This window comes from Miscanthus floridulus, chromosome 14 (assembly GCF_019320115.1).
Source record: "Miscanthus floridulus cultivar M001 chromosome 14, ASM1932011v1, whole genome shotgun sequence".
NCBI classification, from domain to species: Eukaryota; Viridiplantae; Streptophyta; class Magnoliopsida; order Poales; family Poaceae; genus Miscanthus; species Miscanthus floridulus.
Window position 1 is genome coordinate 19,049,963 of NC_089593.1, and position 17,861 is coordinate 19,067,823.

The 17,861-nt window shown below is 46.8% G+C and overlaps 1 pseudogene; it reads left to right on the plus strand.

Annotated features, from left to right (window-relative positions):
- Positions 1 to 6,968: 6,968 nt before the first annotated feature.
- Positions 6,969 to 8,400, plus strand: LOC136504405 (protein NODULATION SIGNALING PATHWAY 2-like; annotated as a pseudogene).
- Positions 8,401 to 17,861: the final 9,461 nt, after the last annotated feature.

Consider the following 17,861-nt stretch of genomic DNA (forward strand, 5'->3'; position numbering starts at 1 on the left):
GCCAAGTACTCTGGTAGAATAGGGAACTCCGTCAACACTGATTGAGTTCGCCTCACCTCCAAGTGACATCACTGAGTTCGTGGATGCCTTCCACGAAGGTGAGGAGGTGTGGTTCCGCAGGCCAGACAACATCGTCGGTGACATAGGACCCTCAGGACTGGCTGGTCGGCTGCTCAATGACGTAGAGCTGCTGCTTGTTAGTGTAGAGGAACCACCCATGTTCATGCTAGCCGAGCGGGACGAAAACTGACGACGAGCGATGCTGGAGGAGATGAAGGCGATCGAGGAAAACGAGATATGGCAGCTCGTCGATCCACCTCCAGGATACCGTCCGATCAGTCTGAAGTGGGTGTACAAGGTCAAATAGGACGAGCTCGGCACCATTGTCAAGCACAAGGCATGTCTCGTCGCCCGAGGCTTTGTATAGCATGAGGGCATAGACTTCGAGGAGGTCTTTGCACCAGTAGCGCGCATAGAGTCGGTCCATTTGCTACTAACCTTGGCAGCAGCAAAGGACTGGCGTGTCCATCACTTGGACGTTAAATCGGCCTTTCTCCATGGCGAACTGGTAGAGACGGTCTTCATCAGGCAACCTCCAGGTTTTGCCGTCAAGGGAAAGGACCACAGGGTGCTCCGACTGCACAAGGCGCTGTACGGGCTACGACAGGCCCCTCGAGCATGGAACGCCAAGCTTGACGCCACGCTGGGCGAGCTTGGGTTTCAAAGGTGTGTAATCGAGCACACGCTCTACACGCGGTGACAGGGGAAGGAGGAGATCGGCATTGGCGTGTATGTGGATGACTTGATCATCACCGGCGTGCACACGGAGGACATCAATAGCTTCAAGCGCGAGATGGCGGCTCGTTTTCGAATGAGCGATCTCGGCGCACTCTCCTACTACCTCGGCATCGAGGTGAGACAGGAGAAGGAGGAACTCACGCTCGGTCAGAGCACGTATGCCTCCAAGCTGTTGGAGAGAAGCGGCGTGGCTGAGTGCAAGCCATGCGTGACTCTAATGGAGGAGCAGCTGAAACTGATGAAGGCCACCACCGTAGCGAAGGTGGATGCAACACTCTATCGGAGCATCATCGGCGGTCTGCGCTATCTAGTCCACACGAGGCCGGACATTGCGTTCGCCGTGGGCTACGTCAGTCGCTTCATGGAGGATCCCAGAGAGGATCACTGGGCTATGGTGAAGCGGCTACTGCACTACGTCAAGGGGATGGTGGATCATGGGATCATCTTCCCAAAGGCTGGTGGGAGTGGGCAGCAGCTCACTGTGTTCAGCAATGCAGACATGGCGGGGGACATCGACGGACGACGGAACACCTCTGGCGTGCTCGTCTTCCTTGGGTCGGACTCAATTTCATGGCCGTCGCTGAAACAGAAGGTGGTGGCGCTATCTACGTGCGAGGCAGAGTACGTAGCGGCGGCCACAACGGCGTGCCAAGTTGTGTGGCTGCGCCGGCTGCTGGGCGAGCTGATCGGTGTGGAAGCTCACCCACCCGCACTGATGGTGGACAACCAGCCCGCCATCGCCCTCACGAAGAATCCAATTCTACACGACCAGAGTAAACACATCGACGTGAAGTTCCACTTCCTCAGAGACTATGTCGATGGAGGGCAGATCATCATCAAGTTCGTCGAAACTAGTCGGCAACTCGCGGACGTCCTCACCAAGCCGCTCGGACGTCTTTGACTCACGGAGTTGAAGGAGATGATCAGCATGGAGGGGGTACAAGGGTTAGCAGTAGGATTAGGGGAAGATTGTTAGATAATCTACTGCTACCTTTTGTGAACACAACAAGGGAAGGTGGCGCCGAAAGGCCCCCTGCTATGATACTGTAGCCGCTGTAGGTGCAGGCGCCGTACGGCTCACCTGCAGCACTGTAGCCACATGCAGAGGCCGGCGCAGAGTCAGTCCTGTATGTTATCTAGTCACTGTTGCAGCAGGGCAGCTGTATTGGGACTAGATGGATAGAGTTGTATAAATAAACTACTACGGCAACTCAGTAAAGAGAGTTCAGATTTGCCATCTCCCATACAGGGCTTCGGCCAACGCTGGTGTCTTGTACTGTGTGTGTATGCTCTGTTCTCTCTTCTTCTTCAAGCTCTAGCCATAGTGCGTGGGGACGGACAACGCTTATTCGTGGTCGGCACGGCTAGTGAGTGCTCAGCAACACTAGCGGGTGCTCGACAAGACTGGTGAATGGTTCACTCACCTGAACCGGTGTTCCTCTGGGCAACATGATTTCCTCCTGGTTTGGTTAATGGCTGTGGCAACTGCAGTAAGATTCTTCCCTTCTTCACTGACAAAACAAATTATGAAATTCATGTGCATAACTTGCATATGTTCTAAGCTGCCAAGAATGTTTTGTTATAAAAGAATAAATACTTCCCTTTCCAACTGTTCATGTTTGTTTTATTGTACTTTGATATCCCTATTGTTCTGGTTAATCATGGCAACAAAGCTAATACATGGTGATAAACAATGCATGGGAGTACTGACACAGGGCTAATCACAAGGTACCCCTTGTTGACGTCTTGGATGATGACATCTCAGCTTGTCCTCTAATGGCATCCATTTCTGTGCCGCTCGTTAAGTAAGCAAGAAACTGTTCTTTTATTGTTCCAGTTTACAATCATCACTAACGTCGTTTGTGGTTTTTACAACTGGGCCTCTTTATTCGATCTTACCTCGGTATACTGCTCACAATAATCTCAGCATGTAAATTATATTGCAGATTTTCAGTCATCACTAACGTTTGGAGCTAACTGTAATTGTTACCAGGGAGAAGAGTTCCAGTGCAGATTGATGTGAAAAACGAGAGGTAGCTAGCTTGGAACCAAGAATATCTCAGTGGCCCACATTTGTTCTGCGTGAGTTCCCTTTCTGCATCAACTCTACCCCTGCAGACAAACAGCATTGTTCCCTTCCAGTTACATTCTATTGGCTACCTCTCCTGCATCTCTCTTAAAAATTGATGTGGTGTTAGAATCAATGCTGTACCAACTACATTATGTAACTGCAAAGAGTTTAATATTAATTTGCAACATCAGTACTGTATGGCTGGTGACACTTGCACATAAAAGAATTGGGCATGGAAGCCGGTTCGTGTCTTTCGCTTATTGGCCAATCAGTATAAACTGGACACAGCCAGAGGCATAAGAAAGTAAATGTGCTTGGCCTGATCGTAAGTATTTTCTCCATAAAAATCTAGCCTTAAGTAAATTTGCTGTCTTCTAGACTAGAACATTAATTCTGGAGCTGACCGAAGAATATCTACTTAGGCCCTGTTTAGATCCCACCCAAAATCCAAAATTTTTCAAGATTCCCCGTCACATCAAATCTTACGGCACATGCATGGAACATTAAATGTAGGTAAAAAGAATAACTAATTGCACAGTTTATCCGTAATTGGCGAGACGAATCTTTTAAGCCTAAATAGTCCATAATGGGACATTTTTTGCCAAATACAAACGAAAGTGCTACAGTAGCCAAAAGCCAAAAATTTTCGCATTTAAACGGGGCCTTAGTCATTGCAGTTCTCCAAAACCCCAGACTCCATACCAGACTGGTAAAATCTGCAATGGCATGTGTGGAGTTTAACTAGATGTCTAGATCACAAGTCTCTTCTTATGGTTGCAACTTTGGTTTGCTTTGGATAATTATCAACATTACCACTTGTCATGGCTGTTGCAAGATGCATGGAATACATCCTGCATATGATTCAGAACCTTATCACATGGAATACATCCTTCATATGATGCAGGAAGCATTCCAGGAACTTATTTCTGTTTCACTCTGATTGAACAGGAAAATGACACGGTAGTGACACATCATCCATCATCTGAAGTCGCTGTAGTTAATAAGCCTTGCTTCCTAAGCACTTCCTAGATAACTATGCTAGTTAATTACAGTCATTAAAGACCTTGGGCAGCCCAAGAGGTGTGTACGGCTGCCAAGGCACCTATCTGTTTAGCTATGCTCTAGTGAGCTGTTTGTAATCAATGCAATGTCTATCTCTATATATAATCAAGGAGACGGCCTGGGGCGTGAGGCCTCTGGCTAATCAAGTCTGTGTTACCTCCAACATTTGGTACTAGAGCCTTGTTAGACACCAAAGAGCCACGAGGCCAACTTCTCACCTCCTCCATCCCATGTCGACCTCTGCTGAGCGCGCTGCCAGGCTCAAAGCCAAGGGAACCGGCGATGGAGAGCTGGGCGACCCCTCCAGCCGGGCCGCGCGCTTGAAGGCTGCAGAGGAAGTAGCAGCGCTGGCAGTCCAGGCAGCAAAGCAGGCGGCGGCTGCTGCAGAGGCGGCAGCAAGGACGGCGCAGGAGCTACGGGCCGAAATTGCTGCTAAGAAGGGAGAAGAAGAGGATGCAGAGGAGGAGGAAGAGGAGGCGGAGAGCAGGAATCGAGGGCTGCGGACTCCGTCGCGAGACAGGAGGCGCTCGCAGTCACCACTGCGGGACCGGAGGCGCGGCCGCGGCGGCGGTCGCTACGAATCACCGCAAGGCAGAGTGGTGTACCGCGACTCCGATAGCAGCACGTCGTGGCCGATGGTGGACAAGTCAAACTACTACGAGTGGAGTCAGACCATGAAGCTGAGGATGTAGGCGCGCGATCTCTGGGACGCCATCGAGGGCGGCCCTGTCCAGTTTCACGATGACAGGCGCGCACTGGAGGTGATTATCGGGGCCGTGCCCAAGGAGATGGGCATCCCACTCCTCGACAAGGCTACGGCGAAGGAGGCGTGGGACGCCATCACTGCGACTCGCATCGGCGTGGACCGGGTCCATCGAGCAACGCTACAGCGCCTACGCCGCGATTGGGAGAACATCGGCGTCAACCCCGGCGAGCAAGTGGAGGATTTCGCCCTGTGTCTGTCAACTCTGCACCAGCAACTTGTCATTCATGGTGACAAGGACATCACTGAAGAGCGAGTGGTGGAGAAGTTTCTGCGCACGGTGCCAGCCAAGTACGCGCAGATTGTTGTCGCCATTGAGCAGTTCCTCGACTTCGAGGCGCTCACTCTCGAGGAGGTGACTGGAAGGCTCAAGGCGGTGGATAATCGCAAGGAACAAGCGCTGACCGAGCCGGTGGCCATCAACGGCAAGCTGCTGTACACCGAGGAGCAGTGGAGAGCGCGCTGGAGGAAGGAGAAGAAGGGAGATGATGCCGGTGGTTCTAGTTTCAGGAACCAGCGCGGTGGTGATGGACGTAGCCGCGGTGGTGGACGAGGACGAGGCAGAGGCGGTGGACGTGGTGGCGGACGAGGAGATGGCAATGTTGCTGGCCGCGTCGGCCCTAACACCTGCCTCAACTGCAACTAGGAGGGCCACTGGGCATCGTGAGTGTCCCCAGCCGCGTCGTGAAGGTGCAGAGCGCGGCGGTAGAGGTGGAAATTGTGCTGGCCGCGGCGGTGGCAGCCGTGGTGGAGGCCGTGGCGGTGGAAATCAGGCTGGGCAGCGTGGTGGGAACCAAGGAAGGCATGAGGCGCGCGCCCAGTACGCCGAGTGCGATGAAGATGGCGCTCTGTTTCTGGCACATGGTTTCATCAGCCTGGAACAGAGCACGCCGGCGCACAGCTACACGGCGCAGCACGTTGAACTTTTCCAGCCACGTGCTCGCGCCTATCTCGGCGTGCACGAAGAAGAGGTGAGGCAATCAGAGGGGAGCATCACTCTGAAGCAAACCCATTATGCTAAGAAGATACTTGAGCTTGGTGGTATGGCAGGTTGTAATCCAGCCACCACACCCATGGAAGAAAGGCTGAAATTGAGCAAGGAAAGCATAGCAAAGGAAGTAAATCCAACTCAGTACAGAAGACTGGTTGGCAGTTTGAGATACCTAGTGCACACAAGACCAGATTTGGCTTTTGCTGTAGGGTATGTTAGCAGATTTCTAGAGAAGCCAACAACTGAACATCTTCAGGCTGTGAAGAGGATCTTGAGATACCTGGCTGGTACTCTAGATCATGGGCTCTGCTACACCAGAACAACAGGCAAAGCAAGGTTTGTAGGTTACAGTGATTCAGATTTGGCTAGAGATGTTGATTCAAGCAAAAGCACAACTGGATGTTTGTTCTTCCTTGGAACCAGCCTGGTCAGCTGGCAGTCTGTCAAACAGAGAGTTGTTGCTCCGTCTAGCTGTGAGGCTGAATATGTGGCGATGACAACACCTGCAACCCAAGCTTTGTGGTTGTCAAGACTGTTTGCAGATTTGTTGGGAAGAAAAGTTGAAGTAGTGGAACTCAGAGTAGACAATAAGTCTGCTCTGGCTTTGGCAAAGAATCATGTTTTCCATGACAGGAGCAAGCATATTAGAATCAAGCATCATTTCATCAGAGATTGTGTGGAGGAAGGTAGCATCAAGACAGAGTTCATTCCCACTGCAGATCAGCTCGCTGATATACTGACTAAAGCCTTGGGCAAAACCAAGCTGGAAGAGATGAGGAGCAGGATTGGGATCAAGGAGATCAAGATTAGTTGAAGCAGGTCTTAGGGGGAGAAATGTAGTTAATAAGCCCTGCTTCCTAAGCACTTTCTAGATAACTATGCTAGTTAATTACAGTCATTAAAGACCTTGGGCAGCCCAAGAGGTGTGTACAGCTGCCAAGGCACCTATCTGTTTAGCTATGCTCTAGTGAGCTGTTTGTAATCAATGCAATGTCTATCTCTATATATAATCAAGGAGACGGCCTGGGGCGTGAGGCCTCTGGCTAATCAAGTCTGTGTTACCTCCAACAGTCGCTACAGAGTTGTACAAAAACCACACATCTTGTGTAGATCAATGCCCCAATTTGGGGGGTTCCAAGGTGAGACAAATTAGCTTACACAATCCATGAAGGTCCACATATAAAATTCCATCCTCTTGAGAAATGGTCCTAACCCTCTTCTGTCCTCATTGTGTACATAAGCTGTATGAAACCACAGGAGTTCTTCCTGAGGACAGCAACCAGATGGAGACCATGTCATACTCATACCTTTGCTCACCTCTCATCCCCTTCCCCACACATCATGAGGAGAGCAGCTACCTCCTGTGGTCTCCTCAGGTACTGATCCCCCTTGAGAATGGCAACATGTGCAATACCGATGCCGATCCTTCCCCTGATCATCATCAGCAGCAAGATCATGAGCTAATGAACATGCTGATCCAAGAAGCCAATGTCTTGCTGCTTCAAGATGAGTTCTCCAATGGTGATCCATCATTGGACGGTTCCGATCAGAGGCTGGGACGGCAAGAAAATGGCAGCTTGCTGTTGGGAGTCCAGGAGGAGTTCATGGAGGAGAGCAGTTTAGGCGACCTTCTCGTCGCCGGGGCCAGGGCAGTCGAGTCCAGGGACTCGATCAGCGCCTCTGCCATCTTGTCGAGGATCGATGCAGCACCGGTCAGCTCATCTGACCATCTGGCTTGCTACTTCGCCCGGGGCCTGCGGTCCCGGATCTCCATCGAATGCCGGCCGACTCTTGATGCACCAGCGCCGGGGAACCGGATGCCGGCGTACCGGATGCTGCAGGAGCTGTCGCCGTTCATCAAGTTCGCGCACTTCACCGCCAACCAGGCCATCCTGGAAGCCACCGCGGACGACCCGGCCGTCCACGTGGTGGACCTCAACGTCGGCGAGGGCGTCCAGTGGGCGTCGCTCATGTCGGACCTCGCCGGCCACGGCAGCCGCAAAGCCGTTCCGCCTCACGGAAGCTTTCGTCACGGCCGACGCCGGCGCCGGCGCGCACCGCATGGCGGCCACCGCACGGCGGCTCTCGGAGTTCGCCGCGTCGCTCGGCGTCCCCTTCCAGTACAGCTCCCTCCACGTACGCAGCGACGAGGACCTGCACGGCTTCGCGACGAGCTGCTGCAACGGTGGCGCCTCGTCCTCAGTGATCGTCTCGTGCGACATGACGGATCAGCCTTACAGCTCGCTGACCAGGCTGCAGCTGCTGCTCGCCGGCAGCGTCGCCAGGATCCTCCGGCCAAAGCTGGTGATCACGACAGAGGAGGAGCTCTTCAGGATGGGCCGAAACCCCGCCTCCTTCACGGAGTTCTTCCGGGAGGCGCTGCTCCACTTTGGCGCGGTGCTGGAGTCCCTGGCGAGCTGCTTCCGCGACGGCGGCTACGGCGCGTGCCTGGCGCTCGTGGAGAAGGAGGCGCTGGGGCCGAGGATCCAGGACGCCGTGGGGCAGTACCTGTGCGGGCCTGTGACAGGTGGGGCCTGCAGCGTGGAGCTGGCGGGGTTTAGGGCTTGCGAGATGAGCAGCTTCAGCGTCGCGCAGGGCAGGATGCTGGCTGGGCTCTTCAGCAGAGGGTTTGGGGTTGTCCATGGCGAGGGCAGGCTTGCGTTGTGCTGGAAATCTAGGCCTTTGACCTCGGTGTCTGTCTGGAGTCCTGTGTGAAAAAAAACATAAAGATACTACTATATGAATGGTCAGCGTGTCTTTATTTTGTTCTCGAATGCAAACAAAAATCTATTAAAGTCTGCAGTGGGAAATACTAAATCTAGCCATTTTTTAAACTAAAGTTCTAGACATTTTGATGTGGCCATCCACACCTAATCTCCTATGTATAGCTGACTCGAATAAAAACGAAGGCCCTATTCTGCTCGCTGAATCTTGGCTGAAACCGGCTAAAAAACATTGTTCTGACTGAATTATTGTGAGAGAAAAATACTGTTCTGATTGAAAAAACAAGTCAAACAAGCCAGTTTCTGGGTAAGTCGAATGGAGCCGAAGAAGTTTTTAATTGACTGGAGGCGGGGTTTTTAATTTCGGTATTATAAAAAAAATTCGACCACCCATGAAGTCACCAGAATTTCCAAAGTATATTTTTCTAAAAATTAAATCTAAACAAAATATTAGAATGATCTATGACTATACATCTATGTGCAACATAAACAATACTTCTTCTGTTCCAAATTATAATACTCTCTCTGTTTCAAATTATAAGACAATTTTTTTAGATACAATGCTTTTACTATATATCTAGAATAGTGTGTATTTGAGTGCATAGCATAAAGCTATGTATTTAAAAAAAGCTAAAACTTCTTATAATTTAAAATGAAGGGAGTGTAAAATATAAGTCTAGAGTTATATTATATAGCATGTGAATTAGTGTAATACGAAATTTCAGATTTTTTTCCTTTTCAGCCACCCATGAAAATATCGAAATTCACGAAATTTCGCTGAAATTTTGAACTATGGACTGAGGTTTGAATGTCGCTCTAGGGTGGGATTACCAGAGATGCTGATGTGCTTTCGTGGGTTTAAGCGATCTTTGGGATGGTAGACGTCGAGCATGGCAAATGAGGCAAGCTGCCACCAACTTGCAGGTGGTCATGGGAAGAAGCCATTGGACATTGCCGACGGCAGCGGATGCGAAAACTGTGGTAGGTTAGGAAGAGTGATGGTGAAAAACGGAAGATGGAAAACACTATCATTATAAAGTGGCAGAAGGAATAAATATACATAATCAAACTGAGGCCAGACTCTGAAGTTTGGTCACTGCAAATTGATTTTATGTTCAAGCTATTGTAGTATTTCCCATTATTCCTATATCAAGGGCTCTAGGCCCTGCTGGATACACATTCTGTGACTACACGATGCGATAGTGGAGTCGCGGTCCGAGACCTGTGGTATGAGAAATCGAACTTAGTTCATTCTTACGGTGGGTAAGTCTTGCACGGTGAACAGAGTCATCGATACCGCGAGGCGTTTGGTAAGATTTTTCCAATTCTCACGGTGGGGCAACCGAGAATTCGAGTCTTACCAGTTCCAAACAGGGCCCTAGTCATCATTCCTCTTTTTCTTTCTTTTCTTTTTGGCTCTACCCATTCATCTTTATTTTTTTTCTTTTGTTATCCTACCCATCATCAATGAGATTACATCATGGCTTTTGTCCAGTGGTGGATCTAGAAAAAATAAGTTAGGAGGGTCTTCTCCCATTGTCTTTCATCTCTAGCTCCTCCTTCCATGCTTCCATAGGAATGAATTTGTAGGGCTCCATGCTTCGACGATAGCGGGCCCCTGCTTTTATCAGCACACACTATCCATTCTTCAACTAGTTTTCCGTCACGATGGCACAGTCAGCCACACTGTCACTACCCCAAATCAATTTTCTCCCTACGGCCTTGAGTACTCCTCTCGGTCCCGCCCTCCCGTCACGGGCGCTACGTGTTCCCTGACGCGTATGCGAGACCTGAAGCGAAAAGTATGTTCACCGTCAGGGGCGCTCTAGGCGCACCCGAAAAACAAAACCGCGCGCTCTCATCCATTGTCAACATGAGCCACGAGTGCATCCACTAGAACAGCTCGAGGGTTTAAGCCCCTCCCCTCCCACTACACTACGACACACGTTTGCCTACAGCTGGTAAAAGGTGAGTTTCAACTACACAGACATATCACTTCACACACACACAGAGACTATAGCCCAATGGGAAGAAGAAAATAGAGGGGAGGAAAATATATGGAAGCTGGCCGTGCTTGACCTTGGTTTGCGGCCAACACTGCTAGTGTGGGCTTTGTTAAGACTACCTCTTTCATTCATTTTTCTGCACTCATGGCCAAATCTTGAAGGGGACCTTCCTTAGAAACCTCGCACCCAAGTTGTTATTACTAGTTAAGTACAGCGTTCAGTAATATAAAATATAAAGAAATGTAAGTATGTATTTAGCAAAACCTAAATTTTAATAAATGTGTTCCAATACGATAGGCAATCAAGTTTAGATTAAACAAAATATTTTATTCTAATGTGTTTTGGAGATTTTATTATTTGTATTTTTCTTGATATAAATATAGATATTAAATTATATATTAAGTAGAAAATTATGTTTATTTATTGGATATATTATGGGCTTGGCCCGTATAATATTTAATAAATCAAATAAAATTCTATGGTACATAACATTAAGCGTTGTATGGTTTAATACCGTATGAGATTTTGACTGAACGTTTACTCAGCTTATATGGTTAGAAATTATCCATCTTAATTGAGAAGCTGAGAAAATGACAGAGGGGTGACACACGCACGCGCCGCCGCCGGCGGGGCCGAGGCGGGCGTGGCCAGTCTTTTGCCACTTAAATCCATTTTCCGCTTTCCGTCTCTTGGGATTCTCCGCTGCCTTTCTCCCTTCCCGTCGCAGCCATATATCCATAGTCCTCCGTCAGTCCTTCCCTAATCCGCAACCGCTCCCTAGAGAGACCACATCTCAGCAGCCCTCTGGCTTTTCCGTCCCGTACCTCTGCGCGCACGGAGTAGCGGGAGAGCAGGTGCCTCCGAAACCCTCGTCCGCCTGAGAACCTTACACGGGGTGAGCGGCGATTAGGTTTTTGGGGAGCAATCCGTAACTGCTCGTCCACGTACGTCTTCTTCCTGGTGGTGATCGCTCTCGGAACCCATCCTCTTCCAAGTGATTGCTTGCGGAACAGCAAAGCGTCTTCTTCCTAGTGATCGTTCGTGGGACTGCACTACGAACATCTTTCTGCATCGACTGCGGTCCACGACTTTGAGCAACGCACTATGTCGACTAGTGCGAATAGAGCCCCCGATGCCCTCGTCATGGGACCCTTCGCTGGGTACAATCTAATCTCTGCGATTACTGTACTTTGCGTTCTTACTGTATCGATCTGTATGTCATGTCTGCATGTTGTAGCATTCATTAGAGATATACACATGTACATATATGCCATCACGAACCTGCTGATGTTATATTTCTGGATTCAATTAACTATGAAAATGCCTAAATTTCTAACAATCCAAAAACCTAATTTTAGATAATTTTCTGTTGGTGGTTTTGCTGCTGCTTTGAAGTCAAATAATTTTGATGGCAAGAATTTCATGATATGGCGTGCCAAGATGCTATTGTGGTTGACTGTGATGAACTGCTATCATCCTGCACAGGGAAAGCCTGAACAGTTTACTCCTGAGGAGCAAAAGTTCTTGGCTGCCGATAACCTGTTTCGAAGCGTCGTGAATAGTGCATTTTATCCTAAGTATGAGAAAAACTACATATCTTGCACATCAGGCAAAGAGTTATGGGATGCTCTTGAGGCAAAGTTTGGAGTTTCTAATGCTGGTAGTGAGCTATACCTTATAGAGCAGCTGTATGACTATAAAATGGTTGAAAACCGTTATGTAGTCGAACAGGCTCATGAGATACATGTGCTAGCAAAGGAACTAGAACGTTTCCCATGTTTGTTGCCCGACAAGTTTATGGCCGGCGGTATAATCGCTAAGCTGCCACCTTCTTGAAAGGATTTTGCTACTTCTCTAAAACACGAGAGACAACAGTTTAGCGTGGCTGAACTTATTGGATCTCTTGATGTTGAGGAGAGGGTGAGAGCAAAAGACAACGGTGGAAAATGAGTTGAGTCTTTCGCTGCCAATATGGTGCAGAAGAAAAACTCATTTGCATCTCATAATAAAAAGAAGAAGAACATGCAAGAGAACAACAATGCAAAGCCTAAGCAAACTGCACAGTTTGAGAAGAAAAACAACAAGAAATGTGGAGGTTGCTTTGATTGTGGGAGTGATGAGCATTGGGCAAGTGCGTGCCTAGACCGCAAATATAAGCAAGAAAAAAAATCAACAAACGTGGTGATTAGCGAGACTGGAGGAGGAACATCTGGGCCGTCAGGATTGGAGCCTTGCTGATGAGAAACGGTTCGCATGTGCGTGTTCTTGGTGCTGGTATGGTCGTTCTGAAGTTTACTTTGGGAAAGATGGTGCTATTAAAGAACGTGCAGCATGTTTCCTCCATCAAGAAGAATCTTGTTAGTTGTTCTCAGATGTGTCGCGATGACTTTAAAATTGTGCTTGAGTCCAATAAGTGTGTTGTGTCGAGACATGGAACATTTATCGGAAAATATTATGATTGTGGAGGCTTGTTCCGCTTATCTTTGCTTGATGATGTGTGTAATAAAGTGGTGAACAATGTTAATATTTCAGATGAGTCGAATATATGACATTCACGACTTTGTCACATTAATTTTGGCTGTCTCACGTGGCTTGCAAATCCGAATTTAATTCTAAAATTTAACTTAGTCAAAGATTCTAAGTGCCAGGTGTGTGTGCAATCGAAGCAACCACGCAAGCCTCACAAGGCTGTTGAGGCGAGGAACTTGGCACCATTAGAACTCGCTCATTCTGATTTATGCAAAATAAATGGTGAATTGACTAAAGGCGGTAGACGGTACTTCATGACATTTATAGATGATTGTACTAGATCTTGCTACGTGTATTTATTGAAAACTAAAGATGAAGCGTTGCATTATTTTAAAGTCTATAAAGCTGAGGTAGAAAATCAATTTGAGAAGAAAATCAAGTGTTTGCGGTCGGATCGCGGGAGAGAATATTTCTCAAATGATTTTTCTGAGTTTTACGCGGTGCATGGAATTATTCATGAGAGGACGCCACCATACTCACCACAGTCTAATGGGATTACAGAGAGAAAGAACCGCACTCTAACTGATTTGGTTAATGCCATGTTAGAGACTATAAGACTATCTAAGGAATAGTGGGGTGAGGCTATATTAACAGCATGCCATGTCCTGAATAGAGTGCCCACAAAGAATAAAAAAATTACACCATTAAAGGAATGGGAGAAGAAGAGATTAAATCTCTCTTACCTGCAAACTTGGGGTTGTTTGGCAAAGGTGAATGTGCCAATAAACAAAAAGCAAAAGCTTGGACCAAAGACTATTGATTATGTTTTTTTGTTATGCTATTCACAGCGTGGGTTATAGATTTTTAATTATAAATTCTAGTGTTCCTGAGATGGCTGTTGATACAATCATGGAATTTAGAGACGCTATATTTTTTGAGAATGAGTTTCCCATAAAAAATGCACCTAGCATGACTGGTCATGAATTTATAATTCCCCATGAGCATAGAAATTTTACTCCAATAGAACAAATTGAGGAATCCTATATGCAAAATCCTTAGGAGGATGACACTATAGTCACTAGAAATAGTAAGAGACAGAGGACCACAAAGTCTTTTGGTGATGACTATATTGTATACCTTGTGGATGATACACCAATGATCATTGAAGAGGCATATTCCTCTCCTGATACTGACTTATGGAATGAAGCAGTACGGAGTGAGATGGATTCTGTTATGTCTAATGGAACATGGGAAATAGCTGATCGTCCCTATGGGTACAAGCCTATACGGTGCAAATGGGTGTTCAAGAAAAAGCTTAGGCCTGATGGTACTATCAAGAGGTACAAGGCAAGGCTTGTGGCCAATGGTTATACTCAAAAGGAAGGTGAGGATTTCTTCGATACTTATTCACCGGTTGCCCGATTGACCACAATTTGAGTTTTGCTTTTTCTAGCAGCCTCTTATGGTCTCATCGTTCATCAAATGGACGTTAAGACAGCTTTCCTAAATAGAGAGTTAGAGGAGGAGATCTATATGGATCAGCCAGATAGATTTGTAGCAAATGGTCAAGAAGACAAGGTGTGTAAATTATTAAAGTCATTATATGGCCTGAAACAAGCTCCTAAGTAGTGGCATGAGAAGTTCGACAGAACTTTAACATCTGCTGGCTTTGTTGTGAATGAAGCTGATAAATGTGTGTACTATCGGTATGGTAGGGGTGATGCAGTTATTTTGTGCTTATATGTTGATGACATACTGATCTTTGGATCCAGCCTCAAAGTGATTGAGGAGGTGAAAGGAATTTTGATCTAAAAATTTTGAGATGAAAGATTTCGGAAAGGCTGATGTTATTCTTAATATCAAGCTTCTGAGAGAAGGTGATGGTGGGGTAACTCTGTTACAATCCCACTATGTAGAAAAGGTGCTGAGTTGCTTTGAGTTTAGTGACTATACGCCTGCTCCTACACCTTATGACCCTAGTGTGCTATTGAGGAAAAATCAAAGAATAGCAAGGGATCAGTTGAGATATTCCTAGATCATTGGTTCATTCATGTATCTTGCTAGTGCAACAAGGCCTATCATCTCATTTGCTGTGTGCAAGCTGAGCCGGTTTGTGTCAAACCCGGAAGATGATAACTTACATGCTCTTAAGAGAGTGATGCGCTATCTAAAGGGCACTATGAGCTACGGTATTCGTTATACCAGACACCCAAAGGTGTTGGAAGGCTATTGTGATGCCAACTGGATCTCTGATGCTGATGAGCTTTATGCCACAAGTGGATATGTGTTTTCGCTTGGAGGTGGCGCTGTTTCCTAAAAGTCTTGCAAGCAGACTATCTTAACGAAGTCTACAATGGAAGCATAACTCACAGCATTAGACACCGCTGGCGCTGAGGCTGAGTGGCTTCGTGATCTCCTTATGGATTTACCGGTTGTTGAAAAACCTATACCGGCTATTTCTATGAACTGTGATAACCAGACTATGATTAGGAAGGTTAACAATTTTAAGGATAACATGAAGTCCACAAGACATGTTAAAAGACGACTAAAGTCTATCAGAAAATTGAGAAACTCTAGAGTAATAGCGTTGGACTATGTTCATACGTCTAACAATTTGACAGATCAATTCACTAAAGATGTGTCACGCAATGTGATAGAAAGTGCATCGAGAGAGATGGGTTTGAGACCCACTTGAAATTTACTATAATGATAACCTGTTTTATGTGATCGGAGATCCCATGAAATATGATGGTGAAACAAGCTAGTAGCAAATTATGAGGAAAGATTCTTAGTAAGACTCATTTCTGATGCATATCTTTCCTTTCTGTAAGGCATGTTGGTTTTTATCTTAATGTGTTCTAAGTGGCTTGTTAAAGGAAAGATGTTGTCCTACAGAACATCTTTTGAGGAGCACACCTATATGAGTCAAACTGCTGGTCACAGTCTATGAGATTTGAGTGATCTCTAAATACTCATGAAAGACACTGAAGTATGACTTATATGCTTCAAATAGAGGGAATGTCTTTTGCAGCTAAGTATCAGCTAAGGACTTTAGTGACATTCACCCCACATAAAACTGTCAATTTAAGACTTAGTCCATTGTTCAGTTGTGACTGAATGAAACTATTGCTCTAGATGGATGTTAAACTTAACAGTCTCCATCGAAACACTGGTATATAAAAGAAATATGGTTCTGAGACTACTTTGTTACAAACCCTAGAGTTTGGTGGGGATTGTTGGATATATTATGGGCATGGCCCGTATAATATTTAATAAATCAAACAAAACTCTATGGTACATAACATTAAGCGTTGTATGGTTTAATACTGAATGAGATTTTGACTGAACGTTCACTCAGCTTATATGGTTAAAAATTATCCATCTTAATTGAGAAGCTGAGAAAAGGACAAAGGCGTGCCACACGCGCGCGTGCGCCGCCGTCGGCCGGGCCGGGCCGTGGGCATGGGTGTGGGCACGGGCCGAGGCCATGGCGAGGCAGGCGGGCGGCGAGCGGGCGGGCGGGCGTGGCCAGTCTTTTACCACTTAAATCCACATAATCATGGTAGTTTCTCTCCTTGATGGTGGAGACGAATTGATTGCGCCAGTTACCGTCCCTTCCGCTTTCCGTCTCCTGGGATTCTCCGCTGTCTTTCTTCCTTCCCGTCGCAGCCATATATCTGCAGTCCTCCGTCAGGCCTTCCCTAATCCGCAACCGCTCCCAAGAGAGACCACATCTTAGCAGCCCTCTGGCTTCCCCGTCCCGTACCTCTGGCGCACAGAGTAGCGGGAGAGCAGGTGCCTCCGGAACCCTCGTCCGCCTGAGAACCTTGCATGGGGTGAGCGGCAATTAGGTTTTTTAGGAGTGATCCGCGACTGCTCGTCCACGTACATCTTCTTCCTGGTGGTGATCGCTCTCGAAACCCATCCTCTTCCCGGTGATTGCTTGCGGAACAGCAAAGCGTCTTCTTTCTAGTGACCGTTCGTGGGATTGCACTGCGAACACCTTCCTGCATCGACTGCGGTCCACGACTTTGAGCAACGCACTCTGTCGACTAGTGCGAATAGAGCATCCGATGCCCTCGGCATGTGACCCTCCGCTGGGTACAATCTAATCTCTGTGATTACTGTACTTTGCGTTCTTACTGTATCGATCTGTATGTCATGTCTGCATGCTGTAGCGTTCATTAAAAATATACACAAGCACATATATGCCATCACAAACCTGCTGATGTTATATTTCTAGATTAAATGAACCATAAAATACCTAAATTTCTAACAATTTGTGGGAGGGGGGCATATGAGCCCTATGCTCCGCCCCTGACTGCATTTGCCTCTGCCTCAGCCTCAGTCTCATCCTACCTCCCAAAGAATGCTATTCCACGTCACATGAACATGGAGCAGCTGACATTTCTTGTTCTTTGTAAAAAGAACAATAAAAAGAAAAGAAGGATCGTGCCGTAACAGATGCTTAGATGTACGGACTAGTAGTGAAACTAAATTTGTTTCGGGAAATTCTTCGTATATCGTTAAAAAAGATCGTAATGTTCCATGTGTCTCTAGAAAAGTTCAGCGGTCTTCAGCGCCACAGCTCCAACTTTTTTGTGCCATCCATGCCACTGCCGTCAGTTTGAGCTCCCTGTCAAACTGCAGGTGTAAAAAGTCAAAAATATCCTTAAGTCTAAATATGTCATTAATTTTTTGAGCATCTTAACGACTTCAAATGAAAAAACTCAAAACTCGAAAGTTGTAGATCTCGTGTAGATCTCGTCGAGATCTATAATTTTCATATAAAAATTATCTTCATTTAATTTCGCAAAAAAATGATTTTTCTAAGATATATTAATCATATCAAATCATTTTTTTGCAGAATTAAATGAAGATAATTTTTATATAAAATTATAGATCTCGATGAGATCTACAACTTTTTAGTTTTGAGTTTTTTCATTTGAAGTCCGTTAAGATGCTAAAAAAATTAATG